Source organism: Musa acuminata, chromosome BXJ2-11 (genome assembly GCF_036884655.1).
Source record: "Musa acuminata AAA Group cultivar baxijiao chromosome BXJ2-11, Cavendish_Baxijiao_AAA, whole genome shotgun sequence".
In the NCBI taxonomy this organism is placed as follows: domain Eukaryota; kingdom Viridiplantae; phylum Streptophyta; class Magnoliopsida; order Zingiberales; family Musaceae; genus Musa; species Musa acuminata.
In genome coordinates, this window is record NC_088348.1 from 16594857 (window position 1) to 16614172 (window position 19316).

The window sequence follows — 19316 nt, forward strand, 5'->3', positions numbered from 1 at the left end:
ACCAGTGTAGAGAACTGGCTTCTCTTTCTTAATAGTACTCTCTGCCTCTCTCAAGGAGCTCTGGGAGAGTCACCTCAAGCTTGTTCATATTAAAATTCATTATGAACTATGAAAAGGAATCTGGTAGGGACTGAAGCACAATGTCCACACACAAGTTATCCTCTATGACCATTCCTAGACCTATGAGTTTCTCTATCCACTCAATCATCTTTACGACATGGTTCTGAACCGGTGTCCCCTCAGTCATCCTAGCGTGGAAAAGGCTCTTGGATATCTCATATTGTTGAGTCCTTCCCTGTTCCTCAAACAATTTGCGGACATGTAGGAGAATGGATCTGGCATCCATCTTTTCATGTTGTCTCTATAACTCTGGAGTCATAGAGCCCAACATATAGCACTAAGCAAGAGTGGAGTTGTAACATCCCCCATTTTTGAAAATTTAGTAAAATATTTGTTTGTAAAAATAAGGATTATTTAATAATTATTTTATATTAAATAATATTATATTAAAGTTTATGGCTAAGGACCTAAGAGTAAATATTAAAATTTTGATATGATTTATAGAATATTCAGAATTGAGTAAATAAAAATAAAATAAAATAAAAATTAGTGGACATGTGTCACTAGCTAGCCTAATGGTGCCACTTATCTTTGCTCTAAAGATGACACCTAGCCCCTTTCATGCATGCATGACACCTTGCAACTTTTGCATTAGCCAAAACCCAAATAATTAGATGAAAAGTTAAAGAAAACAAACCTGAAGAGTTGCAGCCAACGTGAGTTTGAGAAGAGAAGGGAAGAAGAAGAAGAAGAAGAGGAATTGAAGAAGAAGATTTGATTGAGGTTTTGCATCAACTCCCCCCATTTGGGAATCAAATTTGTTTAAGGCAAGTGTTCTAACCTCTTCCTACAGAATTCCTAATCTCTGTTTTCCTTTTAATTCTTCATAATGCAAAAGATTTCAGCTTAGTACCAAACCGTTCTTTCCTTTTGATACAAAGCCATGAATCTGAAATTTTTCGGTAATCTGACTTCTGTACATTGTTTTCGATCTAACTTTTAGCACTAAACTCTGAATTAGGTAAAACCTATTCCATTTGAAAGTAGACTCAAATATCTTTATTTTGACACTAAGATTGAATGATTTGGAGTTTAAATGCCTACTAAAACTTCTGTCTAAATTAACCCTACAGATTCTGCAAAACAGGGACTGAAATTTCTGACCTCTTGTTGCTTAACTACTTATAACTTTCTGCTATGAACTCAGATTCATACAAAGTATGATTTATTCGAAGATAGACTCAAAATGCTTTCTGTATATACCTGATTTGAAATTTTTGGATTAGAATTGCTAACTGAAACATCTGCTTTCATCGACCCTATGGATTCAGTAAAACAGAGCTAATATTTTCTGACCTTTCGCTACGAAATTATCTGTAACTCCCGGTTGTAAATTCCAAATCTTGTAAAGCTTGATTTGCATAAAACTAGATTGACAAAGCTTTCTAATGACACCTATTTTGTATAAATTGGAGCATAATTGGTTATCTAAATAGTTCATACAATGTCCCTATCAAATTCTGCCAGAATCGAGCTTTGGTCGATTTCGGCTCTCCTTGTTTCTTCTCTTTGGAAATCGATTTCGGCAAACACTCTTCAGTTAAGCTTTACATTATTACCTTAAATTCCTGTATACTTTTGTCCTTTATTTATTTATCTGCAGCTATCATCTAAAGTTCATGTTTTCAGCGTAATGATTCGGCACATGCATCCCATTGTTCCGCATTTGCTTTCGATATGTGCCTCTTCCAGTTTCATTTCTTTGGATATTGAATTCATCTAACTTTCTTATTTCAATTGAGCCATATGTGATTTCTTGAAATCCTTGTACACTCCTGCTTTTGTTTCCTTTTAAATCTGAATACATTTGTGAAAGATTCTGTTTGTATCGTATTGACTCGAAAGGCATATGTACATTTCGTTGTTCCGCATGTGCTTCTGATATATGTCAATGTTATTGTTCGTACTACCTTTTTGTACTCTGGTGTCTTGTGGGATATTGTGAACCTTTGCCAGAAATGGTAAAGGGAGTTATGCTTAGAGCTCGCGATTGCTCTGCCGGCCCCATTGACTTCACTCAGACGTGGGTGGATGGAGCTCCCAGACGTGGGAGACTTATGCGTGGTCATCCAGAAATGGATGGACCATATTATGTTATGATCCCACTTCACCTTCTATCTGTTTGATATAAAATTCAGAGCCGACCTAGCACTTGGGCAGGGTGAGAGGGCTCGAGTAGGAAAGGGCTACCCGTGGATGGAGTCGAGAACTCATCACGGCGTGGAGCCACCACTGAGTTAATCCTCACATGCAGTATGCTAGAGTACGACGTCTGAGCTTCTATTTCGTATTTGTTCTTTGATATATTCTAAAATGCTTCTTATGCTTCCGAAATATTTCCATATGCCATTGATATGTTCTGAAGCATTTCATTCACCAATTATATGTTCCGAATATTTTCATATGCCATTGATATCTAAAATGCTCTTTACGTCCTTGTTATGCCTTGAAATTACCATATGTCATCGATATGCTCCTTATGCCAATGATATGCTCCAATTTCCTTTCTCCTATTGTTATGTCTAATGCCTGTTTTTGAACGAGGTAAACCTTTGTGATTTTATATCAAATGAGATGACTTCAAATGAAGACTTGTATTTCTACTTTTGTATCTTGATACTAAGCTTGCTTGAACTTCTCCTATCGCCATGGATATGTTAGACGCTTGCTGAGCTCTTTATGCTCACCCCGTTGCTATATAAATTTTTCAGGGTAGCTTGTCACGCACTGTAAAGCTAAAATTGAGTTAAAGCAATGAAAGGCTAGAAGATTTTTGAGCTAATCTTTGTTGGATGATGGTTTTTGTTGTATAGTAAACTTTACTTCTGATGTAATGTTAAGGATCTATTGATACTTATGTGTTGTAAAATGTCAAAGGACCGCTCATGTGTATGGAATGATAAGTTTAATATGTGTAAGGATAAGAACTCATGGTAAATAATTATCTTTTTGTGATTGTATATACTTCTATGATTATGGATTTGTGGTGTGGTTGATGTTTAGTTGAGTTGTCTTTGGATTTTGTAAATCTCTGAGTGAAGTGGATTATGATTATGTAATGTACAGGTTTATGAATTGTGAAAAGAGATTTTTTTGAATGATTCTTAGTATCCTCAAATTGTTAGATTGGATCCTGGATTGAATTGATTGATGAATTATAATATTATTGATTTTTAGACAGGGTCACACTTCCTGAATGTGATAATTCAGGGGGGGCGTGACAGGAGTCATCAATGTACTTCACGTAGCGAGCGATCTCATCCTCACTTGCCCCTTCTTCGGGCGTAGGCATCACTGTATCAAGGACGTACACGATTTTCTCCGCTGTGAGAACAATTCTCAAGTTACGGAGCCAATCCGTATAATTTGGACCAGTGAGGCGGTTGACATCAAGTATGCCACGTAAGGGATTTGAAAGCGACATTTTCTGAAAATAAAGATGTAGCAGAAATGAATAACATGCAGATTTTGCAAGAAATAAACTATTAAGATATGGACTTCTATCTTAATATGCTCCCACTATTTTACTATCGAGTCACGCGACACCCTCAGCACGTGAAACGGAAGTCTCCGGCAGACTTCTAGTGGGGATCAGGATCCAATCAGCGTCTTAGTGTAACCTCGAGGGACTCAACCAATCACACTAAGCCTAAAAGGTAGGCAACTCTTGCCGATCACAACTCCTTGTGATTCCCGTCCTGTTCGGCCTCCGAATCACCATGGCCTCGAGGGACTCGACCAACCATGATGCTCGGTTAAGTCAATACCTTCGTTACAAGATGAGTCTGATTTGATGATATACCCTCGAGGGACTCGACCAAGCATTCCATGCCCTCAGGTCATCGGTGACATCTCTATGTCGTAAGCAAGATAGCGAATCGCGATATAGGTGAGTCTCGAGGGACTCGACCAACTCAACCTACACTGGGAATCGGTTCCTACTCATAACGATGGAAGGCCACGTGGGTCAATCTAATTGCCTCATGTTTACCGACTTAATATTATCGAGAGATGTTTCTATAATTTGGTCCCCTAATATGACATGTCACACATATACATATTTAATATATATCTACATCGCATGCAAATATATATACATATCTAGTTTGTGTATAAGCAATCACACCAGATGATCATGGACCACAACCTAATATGATTAGGCCCGAGCCAGTAGGCCTAATCACTCACATCAAGATCTATGTGTGTAACGGTGCATCTCCATGCCCTGTGATCGTCCATCTCATCCTCGTCGGTTCCGTCGACATCTTGATGCATCTCCATGCATCACGATCGTCCGTCTCGTGGGTCCCGCTATCGCATCCACGCTCCCGCTGCGCCTCCTCGTGTGATTACAACTTAATAATAGCCACGCAGGCCCGACAATAAACGAGAAATATAATGGAGGTTCGCAGACCTTAATAATAATAATCACAAGTACACACATCACACGGTCCATGATCATCCGTCCACACATCATACATCACATGTATAAATAATCATCATCATGTAGGACTACTAGATAATAATAAAAATAATAATCAACTAAACCTTTTAATTAATTAATATTTTCTGAAATCAGGGATATACAGGGAATTTCTCAATTCCTAAGGGTATTTTCATAATTTTGACAAAAGACAGAAACTAGAATTTCTCAAATTCCGAGGGGCAAAACTGTCTTTTTCCCTAAAAACCCTAATTCCCTCTTTCTGCTGCCGCTGCCGCCGCCGCCACCCTGCTGGCGTGGCCTGTGCGGCGGGGCGAGGGCACTACCCTCGCCTGCAGGCGGCACGCCCGCTGGCGGCGATGCCACTGTGGGTGGGCTCCCCCTTCGGGCGCCGTTGCCTCCGCAGGCGGTGCTGTCCCGCCGGGCGGCCGCCCTTGTGCGGGGGGGGTTTCGCCCGCGGGAGCAGCGGCGGCAAGCGCCGCTGCCCTGCGGCGCCTCTGCCCGTGGGCTGCCAGCCCCGCCAACAGCAAGCCTACTGCAAGCAGACAACCGGCCGGCTGCTGCAGGCACAGCGCTTGCGCATGCGCTGGCGCTGTGCTGCCTGGCTGCGGCTGCGGCTGCCGCTGCAGGTGGCTGCAGGCATGCAGATCGAGGGCAGCAACTGTTGCTGCCCTTCCTCGCTTTTGTGTCAACGATTTTGACGTCAATATTCTTCCTAAACACAACACACGCAGTTCAAAACTAATCATTCGCACGAACAACTTGGCTCTGATACCACTGTTGGGAAATCATGGGGGGGCGACATCATATGCGCAGCGGAAGAACAAGAAAACAAAATCCCCGATTCCCAAAAAGATGTTCGTCGTCGTGCGAAGATTGGTGCGCAAAATCCGCAAAACACAAAACTGCGTATAGAGATTATGTTACCTAGGGAGATCGTATATCCCTGTTTCCTTGCAGATCCTTAGGAGAGGGTGAAGGAGGTCAAGCGTCCTCCTCTCTAGCGGTGATCTACACAGCAGGGTTGCGACGACGCTCCTCAAAACTCCAGGCCTACTCTGAGGTGGAGAGGGAGAGGAGAATAGGAAAGGCAAGCAAAGACTCTAGTCTATGAGGCTGTGAATCCCTCCTATTTATAGAGATCCCGTGTCAAACCCTAATGGGTCCTTCCCTAGTGGGTATTGGATCTGCATCCAATAAGACAAGGGCTCCGTCGGATATCTCATATCCGAACCTCTACTCATCGCAATGCCTACCATATGTGTGTGACCTTCTAGGCCCAATATCGAGCTGGCCGTGAGTCATACCTGTCAGAACTCCTTCTAACTCAGTGAATTATTATCTCTGTAATAATTCACTCGACTCATCGACTACGGACGTACTAGGCCACTACGCCGTAGTCCCCAGACGATACAGGGGAATCCAATCCATTGGACCTGTCTGTCCTCAGTTACCATGTACCTATAGTCCCTCATCCATCTAATATCCCAGAGACCGTATATCGAGCATGGTGTTGTCAGACCCATACGGTTTCTACTCGAGTCTCGCTCTAATCGGATTCTCCCGGAGAACTCTTTCTCTCTCAACCCGAATGACCCTGGCCAGGGATTTGTCTGAGCAAGAACACATATGATATTCCTCTCATGACGCCGAGAGTGGATGATTCTCTATGGACACTCAATAGCCCTCGTAAGGTCGACTACCACTCCCAATGACCAACTGTACTAGATCTGGGAACAGCCAAACCTATAAGTCTGGTATCAAAGAGTGGAGCACTCATACAGGACATCCTTGGTGTCTCAAGTCTAAGGACCAAATACACCACTAGGACTACGGAATCGCTGTCCGACAATAAGGCATCATCAACCATCCAGCATTCCGTAAGCGGATCAATCAGTGAACTCATTCTCCAATGAGCACCTGTACTGTATCCCTAGTGTCCCTACATGAGCAGCTATGAGACCAGCTGCATCCATCATATGGACGGGTATACAGCACACCAGTCTATCCGGTTATCATGATGTCCTTCTCGAGTAACCTATGACCGGGATTATTTAGGATATGTGTTTAAAGGTGAATCGATCTCATTATCGTGATCTCATCAATTCCCATTGCGCAAATCCAAGGACATCACAATATATATATGCACATATGCAATTGTTATAAAGTGATATACGCTAAAATATAATAAGCAAAAAGATTATGTATCAAGTCACACGTGCCATCACTCACGTGATTGGCTTGTTGGGCACCTATGACTAGCAGACATCACTTTATACGTGATCATGTTACTAATCATGATGTAATCATAGAGTTCATAGATACTAAGCATCAACTAGCTGATATTTTTACAAAACCTCTAAGTGAAGAACAATTTGATTTCATAAGAAGAGAATTAGGAATGTTGATGTGTCCGAATGCATAAATTTGTTAAAAATTTTTTTTGGACTTTATTGATTGAATGATCAAATCACTTAATTGCTATTACATGCCTAAAATCATATGCTAAAAATTAATACAAAAATTTCCATAACAATGAGCATGTCTTCATGATTATAGTCTTGTCCGATTGCATGAAAGTGTTAAATTAATATTTCAGTTCCAATCGGATTTCTTGAATACATTATTCTCTTTCAGACTTAATAAACATATGTCACTTATAGTTTGATTCACATCATTGATTTTTGACAAATAGAATCATCTAGCAAATGCATATCTTTTAGACTTATCATATGAAAAATATTCTCCTTGAGAAATAGATTTGATGATTCCTTCTTATAAAAGGAAGATATTTTTATGTGCAAGGATTTGATTCACATAAATATCCTGGTCCTTGTAAAGCATGCCTTAATATCCTATCGATTTGAACTACATAATTGGCTTTCCTCCTTCATGCAAAAAGATAATAACAAATGAAAAGGAAGAAGTTTTCACTTCATGTCATGTTCTTCTTGAGATGTTTGTATCCTATCACTCTATGTAGATAAATGACATGAACCTACTTATGGCATCGCACGTATATTTAAAATTGTTTATATTATTCTCCTTTTTGTTGATGACAAAGGGGGAGAAATATATGAATTGATGCTATAAATGTCATATTATATTGAAAGAAGCAGATATATGTGTATTGATACTATGTCATGATTGCATCATCGAAAAAATATGAATTAATGATAACTATGATTGCCATATTAGCAATATACCATGTTTGCATCAGGTTAAGATATCAATAACTTGCATCGTAGTCCTACGTATTGATATCTTACCATGTAATGAAATGCTATGATTGCTAAAATACTTGAAATATGTGCATCGTGTTAAGATATCAAAATCTTACTTCGAAATTTTACATGATGATATCTTACCATATGATGAATTGCTATCATTACCATAATTCACATTTGAAATTTGAAAATGGATGTCGAGTCTTGACATCATACATCATTTTCAGAGAGATACATAATGATGAGAATCATGATGGGAGTATTGATAAGGTTAAATGATTTTAACTTATCAATATGTCTCTTGAATTCAAGAATGACTTATCTCAATTATGGCACATAGATAGGGGGAGTTAAGGTTAACTCCGTTATCAATTGATTGTCATCATAATAAAGGGGGAGATTGTTGAATCACGGATTTTGATGATAGCGTCAATTGTCATTTGTTATCTAATCCATATGTTGAGATAAGTGTGCAGGATTAACTACGATGAAAGTAAGACATGCAGCAGAAGTTGCGCCGGAGTCAAGACTGTGATCACGTTTGTCACGTCCCTCAAAATAATAGCAATATTATTAAAACTTTCATCGTAAACCAATCCAGGATCCAAACACACATTTGAGGACACCGAAAAACATTCTATCAAATTCACATCTATAAAACCTGTGCAGTTTATAATCATATATCACATCACTCGATAATTCACATTTATGGCAACCTAAGCCAACTTGTCAAATATGAACAACATTTATAAATCCATAAGCTAAATAAATTATACAATCAGAACTCCAACTATTCACCACAAGTTCATATCATCATACATTAAACTTAACATTCCGGAATCTTAAACATGAGAGGTCCTTTAAACTTATACAAAATCCACAAGTTTAGATTCATCGTCAACATTTCATTAGATGCAGCGTGTGCATATACAACAAAAACATATATACTAATAAAGATCTGCCCAAAATCTTTTAGCTTTCCACCGCCTCAGCCCAATCTTAACATTTAAGCAAGCGACAAGCTATCCTGAAAAATTTATACAACAACGGGGTGAGCATATAGAGCTCAGCAAGTGACTAACATATCCATATCAAAAGAGGACAATTTCTAAAGAGATAAAGTTTTGAAATACAAGGCAGAATATAAGAATTCATAGACGTAATATCATTAGGTGCAGAATCACAATTGTCATTTCAATCAAACATATTTGGTTCATAACAGAGGGGGCATAGAGTAATTGGAGCATATCAACTACGAATGAAACGTTTCGGAGCATATCAATAACAAATGAAACATTTCGGAGCTTATCAATGGCGTATGAAATGTTTCGGAGCATATCAACGGCATATGGAACATTTCGAAGCATATCAACAATGAATGAAACATTTCGGAGCTTATCAATGGCGTATGAAATGTTTCGGAGTATATCAACGGCATATGGAACATTTCGAAGCATATCAACAATGAATGAAACATTTCGGAGCTTATTAATGGCGTATGAAATGTTCCGGAACATATCAATGGCATATAGAACATTTCGAAGCATATCAATAACAAATACCAAACAGAAGCTCAAACGTCGTCTTTGACATTGCATTCATATCATTCTTATCCAAAGCATGTATAGAAACACATAACCAAAGCTCTGGATATCATATCAAACATACAGAAGGTGAAGTGGGACCATAACATAATATGGTACATCAATTTCTGAATGACCACCAAACATAAGTCTCCCACGTCTGGGAGCTCCATCCACCCACGTTTGAGTGAAGTCATAGGGGGCCGGCAGAGCATCTCAAGCTCTACGCATAACTCCCTTCACCATTTCTGGCGAAGGTTCACAATATCCCACAAGCACCAGTGTACAAAAGGATAGTATGAATAATGAATAGCACATATCGGAAGCACACGTGGAACAACAAAACGTACATGTGCCTTTACGAGTCAATCCGAAGTAAGCAATAATCTTTCACAATTATATTCAGATTTGAAAGGAATTGAATGTTGAATCTCGGATTTTGATGATGAAACTAATTGATTGTGTTTAAATGTTTGACTACATTTTGAGTGATACAGGTCTACTCGATCAGGATTAGACAATTAACGCAGGAGGAATTGACGTTGCGTCGGAGGAGATCACGTCAGGATATTGGATGGCAGAAGGCTTCGGGCGTCGGGCATCGGGCCAAGAGCGGAATTGCGCCAAGGATATCGGCGTTGTGGAGGTCAACCGTCGATTGGGCAACAAGCCGCAAGAGAGGACGATGCGCCGAAGAATCGGACGAAGCGCCAACCAATGACGTGCCGAGCAACAGAATGTCAATTCGCTTTATAATAATTGTCTAGATCGGAGTAGAGTTTTGGTTTGTGTGTGCAGGATTAACTACGATAACAATGAAGACATAAAGCGAAACAAAGTGCTGGAGTCAAGCGCGAAGGATTCGTTGGGAGTTCGAGAGTTCGACAGAAGTCCGAAGGTTCGTCGGGAATGCTGCCGGAACTAGCCGAGAATGAGTAGGGAGCTTGCCGAAGGGTTTTTCGGAAGCTCGCTGGAAGGTTCGTTGGAAGTTCGCGGAGCTCGCCGAGAAAGATCGGAGCTTACCAAAGAAGCTCGTTGGAACTCGCCAAGATCAAATCGTGAAGTCTAGGAGCTTGCCGGGAGTCCGCAGAATGGTTTCCGAGAGTTTATCGGAAGACCGTCGGAAGTTCGCTAGAAGCTCGCCGGAAGAAGTCTTGACTTGCGGACTTTGTAATAGCTTAGAAAATGTCTTTAAATTCGTAGTTAGCACATTAATTAGGGTTAGGATTAGGTGTTAATCCTATAACCCAAGTAGGGGCCAATTGGGCCCAAGTTCGGACTAGTTTGGGGCAAGATTGAAGCCTAACTAGTGGGCTGAAAACACTGTAGGCGGTGGCACCGCCTAGCTGGGCGGTGGCACCGCCCAACACCCGAGAGCTGGGCGGTGACACCTCCTAGCTGGGCGGTGGCACCGCCCAGCACCCGAGCGTTGGGCGGTGGCACCGCTTGGCTGGGCGGTGGCACCTCCAACAGCGGGAACCCAAAGAGAATTCAAATTTTGAAGCCCAAATTTGAATCCTCTTGAGGCCTATAAATACCCCTCATATCTCAGCTGAGAGAACAACTTTTTGAGCAGCAAGTGTTTGAGAGAAAGGCCTTAGAAAAGTGTTAGCTTGTCTTGTTTTCAATTTTCTAGTGTTCACCTCCTTCTTTCTTTTTGAAAATCTGTAAGAGAGTGAACCGCTTGTAAAAGTTGTAAGAGAGGTATTCACCCTTCACTTTCAAGAGATTTGCTAGTGGAAGGTGGGAGCCTCATCGAAGAGGGGCCTCGCAAGTGGATGTAGGTCACTTGACCGAACCACTTTAAAAACGGCGTAATATCTGGTTTGTATTTCTTATTGTCATTTACATTACTGCAAATCTTCTTACTTGCTTTGTTTCATCATTACCTTTGCTGCGCAACTTTAAGAATACGCTTTCAAGTTAAGCTTTTCAAGTTCCGTTCTTATCGTACGAAAGATTTTACTAAAACCGAAGTTTTAATCCGCTGCACTAATTCACCCCCCCTCTTAGTGCCACTCCGATCCTAACATTGAAAGCAAGGGCACATATGGAATCCAAGCAATCACATACAACTCAATTCAAATAAGAAGGTTAGATGAATTCGATATCCAAAGGAAAGAAACTAGAATAGGCACACATCGAAAGCAAATGCGGAACAATGGGTTATACATGTGCCTATATAAGTCAATGTGATATAGCATAAACGTTACACAATATGTTCAGGAATGGTAATAATTTATAGATAAGAGCAAACGAGAATTCAAACATTAATATAAGCCACAATTGAGTGAAGGGAACTGAACAAAATCTATTTCCAAATGAACGAAAACAAAAGATACGAAATCGATCAAAGCTCGATTTCTGACAGAATTCGAGAGGCTCATTGGATAAATACTTCAGATTATCAATTATGCTCCAATAACCTCAAGAAGTCTATTGTCAAAAGATATATCAATCTATTTTTTGTTGAAACAAGTTTCGTACTAATCATGGTTTCCAACAAAGAGTTACCTTTGATTTGGTAACACAAGGTCAAAAACAAAATCTTTGTTTTGCAGAATTCATAGGGTCAGATTCAACAGATAATAGGGTAGGCAATTGAATTCCAAAATTTTCAATCTATATATCAAAAGAAAGGTCTATAAGTCTAGTTTTGAACGAAATCAGTTTGGTACAAATCAGAATTTCCAACAGGGACTTATAGGTATTTTAGTATCAAAAGGTCAGAAATATTGATCCCTGTTCTACAGCATCTATAGGCTCATTTGAAACAGACGTTTGGGTAAGTATTCGGTGTCCAAAATCTACAAAATCAGTGTCAAAAGAAAGATATAAGAGTCTAATTTCAAACGAGCTAGGTCTTGTCTAAATCCACATTTGGTGCTAAAATTTATAGCTGAAACAATGTATAGGGGTCAGTTTACCGAAAAATTTTCAGATCATTGGTTTTATGTCCAAAGAGAGAAATATCAGAGTCTAAGCATAAATCTTTCAGAATCAATATAGGAACATAGACTAATACTTATGTAGGATGGGGTTAGAACACTTGCCTTTGAGAATTATGGCCCTAAATGAGAAGATTTGAGCAAGAAACCTTAAAGCCCCAATTTTTTTTTCTTCTTCTTCTTCTTCTTCTTCTTTCTATCTTTCCCTGATCATCCACGTAGCTGCCTTCTCTGGTTCCTTAAGAACGATGGCAGAGAGGCTTAAACGGTGGGATTTGTATTTTTGTGCATTTTGCAATTTAGTCCTTGTATTATTATATTTACGATTAGATCCTCACGGTTTACATATAGGTCCTCAGATTTTTTTTTTTTTTTGAATAAATCTCTCAAATCTTATGAATAAGTTCTCAGATTCATGTTTCTTTCGTTATTTTATCAAATTTAAAATAGATACTTACATTATAACTAGAAACTTATACGCAGAGAGGCTTAAACGGTGGGATTTGTATTTTTGTGCATTTTATAGTTTAGTCCATGTATTATTATATTTACGATTAGATCCTCCGGGTTTACATATAGGTCCTCAGATTTTTTTTCTTTTCGAATAAATCTCCCAAATCTTATGAATAAGTTCTCAGATTCATGTTTCATTCGTTATTTTATCAAATTTAAAATAGATACTTACATTATAACTAGAAACTTATACGTAGAGAGGCTTAAACGGTGGGATTTGTATTTTTGTGCATTTTATAGTTTAGTCCTTGTATTATTATATTTACGATTAGATCCTTAGGGTTTACATATAGGTCCTCAGATTTTTTTTTCTTTTTGAATAAATCTCCCAAATCTTCTGAATAAGTTCTCAGATTCATGTTTCATTCGTTATTTTATCAAATTTAAAATAGATACTTACATTATAACTAGAAACTTATACGAAAATTTCGATAATGAGGGATGTTACAACGTTGGGGGTTCGAGAGTTCGACGGAAGTCCGGACAGTCGTCGAAGGTTCTGCGAGAATAAATCCGAGAAGTCCAGGAGCTTGCCAAAGAAGCTCGTTGGAATTCGCCAAGTGGATCATCGCAAGTCCAGGAGTTTGCCGGAAGTCCGCCGAAGCATCGTCGAAGGTTCGTCGGATGTTCGCCGAAAGTTCGCCGGAAGCTCGCCGGAAGAAGCGATTGACGCACCGGAGCAAGTTGCAGTAAATGCGTTAAGAAATTCATAGTTAGCACGATGATTAAGTTAGAAATGGGAGGTGATCCCATTAACTTAATTTTGGGGCAATTGGGCCCTTGAATGACCCAAATTGGGCCGAATGGATCTGCCCATTCGGACCCAGATTACTTGGCAAAAGGTGGCACCACCTGGGTCAGCGGTGGCACTGCCCACGGCTCAATCTCTGAGCTCTGGCTGGGCAGTGCAATCGCATCTGACAGAGGTGCAACCGCCCCAGTCAAGCGGTGGCACCGCCTGAGCTCGATCTCCGAGCTCTGGCAGGAGGTGCAACCGCCCCTGACAGGAGGTGGTACCACCCAAAGGCTTAGTCTTCGAGCTCTGCCAGGTGGTGCAACCACCCTAGTCAAGCGGTGCAACCGCCAGACCCCGAAATTCCGGGAATTGACAGTTTTGAGCTCAGAATTCAAACTGGGTTGGGGCCTATAAATACCTCACCCTTTCAGCAATGACAAAGTAACCAAAAACCACTAAAATCCTGATCTTACTATGTGTTTTTTAGAGCTCAAAATGTGTTGTATGAGTTAAAAGTTCTCCTTCCTCTTTTCTTCCAAGTTTTGATCTGTCAAGAGAGGAAAGAAAATTTTGTAAAGGTGGTCTCCTAAGCCCGTCAAAAGGAGTGAAACTGTAAAATGGTGGTTGGCCTTCGCCTATTGAAGGAAGGCCTCTAGTGGACGTCGGTGACCTCATCGGTGGAGGAAGCCAGAAGTGGATGTAGGTCAAGATTGACCGAACCACTCTAAATCTCGGTTTGCATTTACTTTGAGCATATTATCTTTACTGCAAACCTCCTTAATGGCTTACTGCCTTCTGCGCATTTACGATCTGTTGAATCTCGGATTTTGATGATAAAATCAATTGATGGGTTAATTGATCTAATCCATATTATTGAGTTAAGTGTGCAGGATTAACTACGATAACTAAAAAACATAAAGCAAGAATACCGGAGTCAAGTTCGTTGGACGTTTGAGAGTCCGAAGAATCGTCGGAGATGCTGCCGGAACCAACCAAGAAGAAATCGGGATCTTGTCGAAATTTTTGAAAGTTCGCCGAAGAGATCGTCGGAGGTTCGCGGAGATCACCGAGAAGGCTCGGCTACTCGTTGAAGTCATCACAAGATCGGGAGCTTGCTGGGAGTCCGTTGGAAGAAGTTCGTCGGAGAGCTCGCCGGAACAAGACTCAACGTTCGCGGTTAAAAACTTGCTTAGGATGTTTTTAGTTATGTAGTTCACATGTAATTAGGACTAGGATTAAGAGATAATCCTATATCCAGGTTAGGGGCCAACTTGGTCTAAAATTAGACTTGGTTTGGGCTAAATTTAAAGCCCAACCAGTGAACTGGAGGGTCTGGCGGTGGCACCGCCCAACACCCGAGAGCTGGACGGTGGCACCGCTCGGCTGGGCGGTGGCACCGCTAGTCCACTGTCAGTGTCAGACACTGACAGGCGGTGGCACCGCTCGGCTGGGCGGTGGCACCGCTAGTCCACTGTCAGTGTCAGACACTGACAGGCGGTGGCACCGCCAACATCGGGAACTAAAGAGAATTCAAATTTTGGAGCCCAAATTTAAATCCTCTTGAGGCCTATAAATACCCCTCAAATCTCAGCTGAGATTAAAACTTTTTGAGAAGCAATTGATTGAGAGAAAGGTCTTAGAAAAGTCTTAGCAAGTCTTGTTTTCAATTTGCTAGTGTTCACCTCCTTTCTTGTTGAAAATCTGTAAGAGAGTGAACCGCTTGTAAAAAGTTGTAAGAGGGGTATTTACCCTTCCCCTTCAAGAGATTTGCTAGTGGAAGGTGGGAGCCTCATCGAAGAGGGGCCTCGCAAGTGGATGTAGGTCATTTGACCGAACCACTTATTGTCATTTATATTACTGCAAACCATTTGCACTTTAATGCTCTACTTCTTTGTCTCCTTCTTACGTATCCCTTCAAGTTAAAACACAATCGAAACGATTTCAAATGAAACGTTGCTTTTATCGTACGAAGTTTCTGAAAGTGTTTAAATCGTCAAAAGTTTATCGTACTTTACCGCTGCACTAATTCACCCCCCCCTCTTAGTGCCGCTTCGATCCTAACAATTGGTATCAGAGCTAGGCTCACTCTCATATTTGGATTGATACCCAAGAGAGATGGCTTTCTCCGGCATACATGAGGGTCATTCTATCACACGTCCACCCTTGTTTAATAGGTCGGATTATACTTATTGGAAGACTCGTATGAGGATCTTCCTCATTTCCATGGATTTCGAGCTTTGGACTATTGTTGAAAACGGATTTCAAAAATCTTCTCTTCTGATGAGCGAATGGAATGAATCGGAGAAGAAGCTCTTCTCCAAATACCAAGAGCTTTTGATATTTGGAGAACTCTTGAGGTCACTCATGAAGGCACTAGCCGAGTGAAAGAGTCCAAAATCAACATCCTTGTGCACTCTTACGAACTTTTCCGAATGAAACCAAGTGAGTCCATCGGAGACATGTACACCCGGTTCACGGATGTCATCAATGGACTCAAAGCTCTTGGTAAAGATTTTACTAACTTTGAACTAGTAACTAAAATCTTAAGATCTCTCCCTAAAAGTTGGGATCCAAAAGTTACGGCCATTCAAGAGGCCAAAGACCTTAAAACATTCCCTCTTGAAGAACTCATTGGGTCTCTAATGACCTACGAAATGACATATCAAGCTCATGACGAGCTCGAGAACCCCCTTCCAAAGAACAGGAAGGATATGACACTCACATCACAAGAAGACCACTTGAAAGGAACATCAAGTGATGAGGACAGTGACAATGACATTGTACTTTTGACTCAAAAATTTAAAAAATATTTAAGAAAGAACAAATTTAAAAAGAATACAAAAATAAATTCGAACATAAGAAGGACCAAGTAATTTGCTATGGGTACAAAAAACTGGGACACTACAAGAACGATTGTCCTCAAGCCAAAAAGAGAACATCAAAGAAGAAGGCGCTCAAGGCAACGTGGGATGATTCAAGCGCGTCCGAAGAAGAGGAGTCCAACACCGAGCAAGTTACTCATTACGCCCTAATGGCCATCGGAGAAGAGGTAACGGATTTAATTGATGCAGATTTACCTTATCATGAATTATTAAATGCTTTCCATGAGTTTTTTGATGAATGTAAGACAATTAGTAGAAAATATAAATTACTAAAAAAGGAGCATGATTGTATCACTTGTGATATCGATAAATTAAAAACTGAATATCATGATACTTTAGCTCCATGTATAAAATGCCATGATCTAGAATCTCTCCAAAAGGAGAACTTGCTACTTAAGGACACCTTGAAGAAATTCGAGGTTGGTAGCAAATCTTAGAACATGATCCTTACAAATAAGGGTCACGTTCCTAAAAGAAGTGGAATCGGATTTGTGAGAAGTCCTTACCAAAATCCAACCACCTTCATTAAAGGCCCCGTCTTACATGTTCGGCACCAAAGCAATTGCAACTTTTGTTACAAATATGGACATAAAACTTATAAATGTTCATTCAAGAAAATTAGTCCGAACAAACTAATTTGGGTTCCTAAAGGAACCATGATCAATTCTATGCAATATGATGAACAAGTTAAATCAGTTTTTAAGGCACCCAAAAGAAAATGGGTACCTAAAAATAATCCCTTCTTGTAGAAACATACACCATCACAAGCTAGGAGCAAGAGATGGTATCTAGATAGTGGATGCTCAAGACATATGACTGAAGATCCATCTCATTTCTCTATGCTCACTAGCAAAGAAGAAGGGTACGTCAACTTCGGAGACAACAACCAAGGCAAAATCATTGGCAAGGGAACCATAGGTAACAAATTAAAATTTTCTATTGATGATATCTTACTAGTTGATGGATTGAAACATAATATCTTGAGTGTTAGTCAATTATGCGATAAAGGTTATATCGTTAGGTTTGAATCAAATATGTGTATTATTGAAAAACCAAACCATAACATAACTATGATTGCATTAAAATAAAATAATGTCTACACCATCAACCTTGATGAACTGAGTAATGAAATGTGCTTCTCCGCTTTAAATGATGATGCTTGGCTTTGGCATAGGAGACTAGGCCATGCAAGTATGAAACTAATATCTAAGATCTCATCTAGAGAATTAGTGCGAGGAATTCCAAATATAAAGTTTATTAAGGACAAAGTATACGATGCATGTCAACTAGGTAAACAAATAAAAACTAGTTTCAAACCAAAAACTCAAATTAGCACCACTAGACTATTACAATTGATTCATTTGGACTTATTTGGACCAATTGACACGACAAGTCTAGGAGGAAGCAAATATGCGTTTGTAATTGTGGATGACTATACTAGATACACTTGGACCTATTTCTTAGCTCACAAAAGTGATTGTTTCAAGTATTTCTCTAAATTTTGTAAACTCACTAAAAATGAAAAAGGTTTCATGATTTTATCAATTCGGAGTGATCACGGTGGCGAATTTCAAAACTATGACTTTCAAAATTTTTGTAAAGTTAATGGATACAATCACAACTTCTCCACTCTAAGGAATCCCCAACAAAATGGAGTAGTTGAAAGAAAAAATAGAAACCTACAAGAAATGGCAAGAACGATGTTAAATGAACATAGTCTACCCAAGTATTTTTGGGCCAAAGCCATAAATACGGCTTGCTACATCATGAATAGGATCCTAATAAGACCATCCCTATCAAAAACTCCCTATGAATTATGAAATAACAAAAAACCAAATATTTCCTATTTTAAAGTTTTCGGTTGTAAATGCTTTATTTTGAATGAAAGGGATGCCTTAGGAAAATTTGATGCTAAATCCGATGAAGGCATATTTCTTGGTTACTCTTCCGTTTCTAAGGCTTTTCGGGTTTTTAACAAAAGAACCTTAGTAATAGAAGAGTCTATTCATGTAGTTTTTAATGAAAATTTTAATTTAAAGAAAAATAATTTTGATGATCTTGGTTTTGATAATTTGAATTTAAATGAACCCCCTCCTCAAAATAGCAACTTGGATGCACCTTCTTCCGAAATTTCCTTACCCAAGGAATAGAAGTATATAGATGCTCATCCAAAGGAGCTAATTATAGGAGATACATCAAAAGGGGTTCAAATTCGTTCCTCTTTCAAGAATTTTTATGCTAACGCCACCTTCCTTTCTCAAATCGAACCTAAATGCATTGACAAGGCCATAAAATATGATTTTTGGGTTATTGCAATGCAAGAGGAATTGAATCAATTTGAGAGGAATAAGGTATAGAAGCTTGTTCCTAGACCTAGTGACCATTTAGTCATTGGTACTAAATGGGTCTCTAGAAACAAGCAAGACGAAGATGGTATCGTGGTTAGAAACAAGGCTAGATTAGTGGCCAAAGGTTTCAACCAAGAAGAAGGTATCGATTACGAAGAAACCTTCGCTCCCGTGGCTCGATTAGAAGCCATAAGGATGCTCCTTGCCTATGCTAGTAGTAATAATTTTAAACTATTTCAAATGGATGTCAAAAGTGCTTTCCTGAATGGTTTTATTTCCGAAGAAGTATATGTCGAACAACCTCCCGGATTTGAAAATTCTCTTCTTCCTAATCATGTATTCAAATTGACTAAGGCTCTCTATGGTTTGAAACAAGCTCCTAGAGCTAGGTATGAAAGGCTTAGTTCCTTTTTTATTTTAAATAATTTTACCAAAGGCAAGGTTGATACTACATTGTTTATTAAATATTTTAAAAATAATTTTCTTATTGTGCAAATTTATGTTGACGATATTAT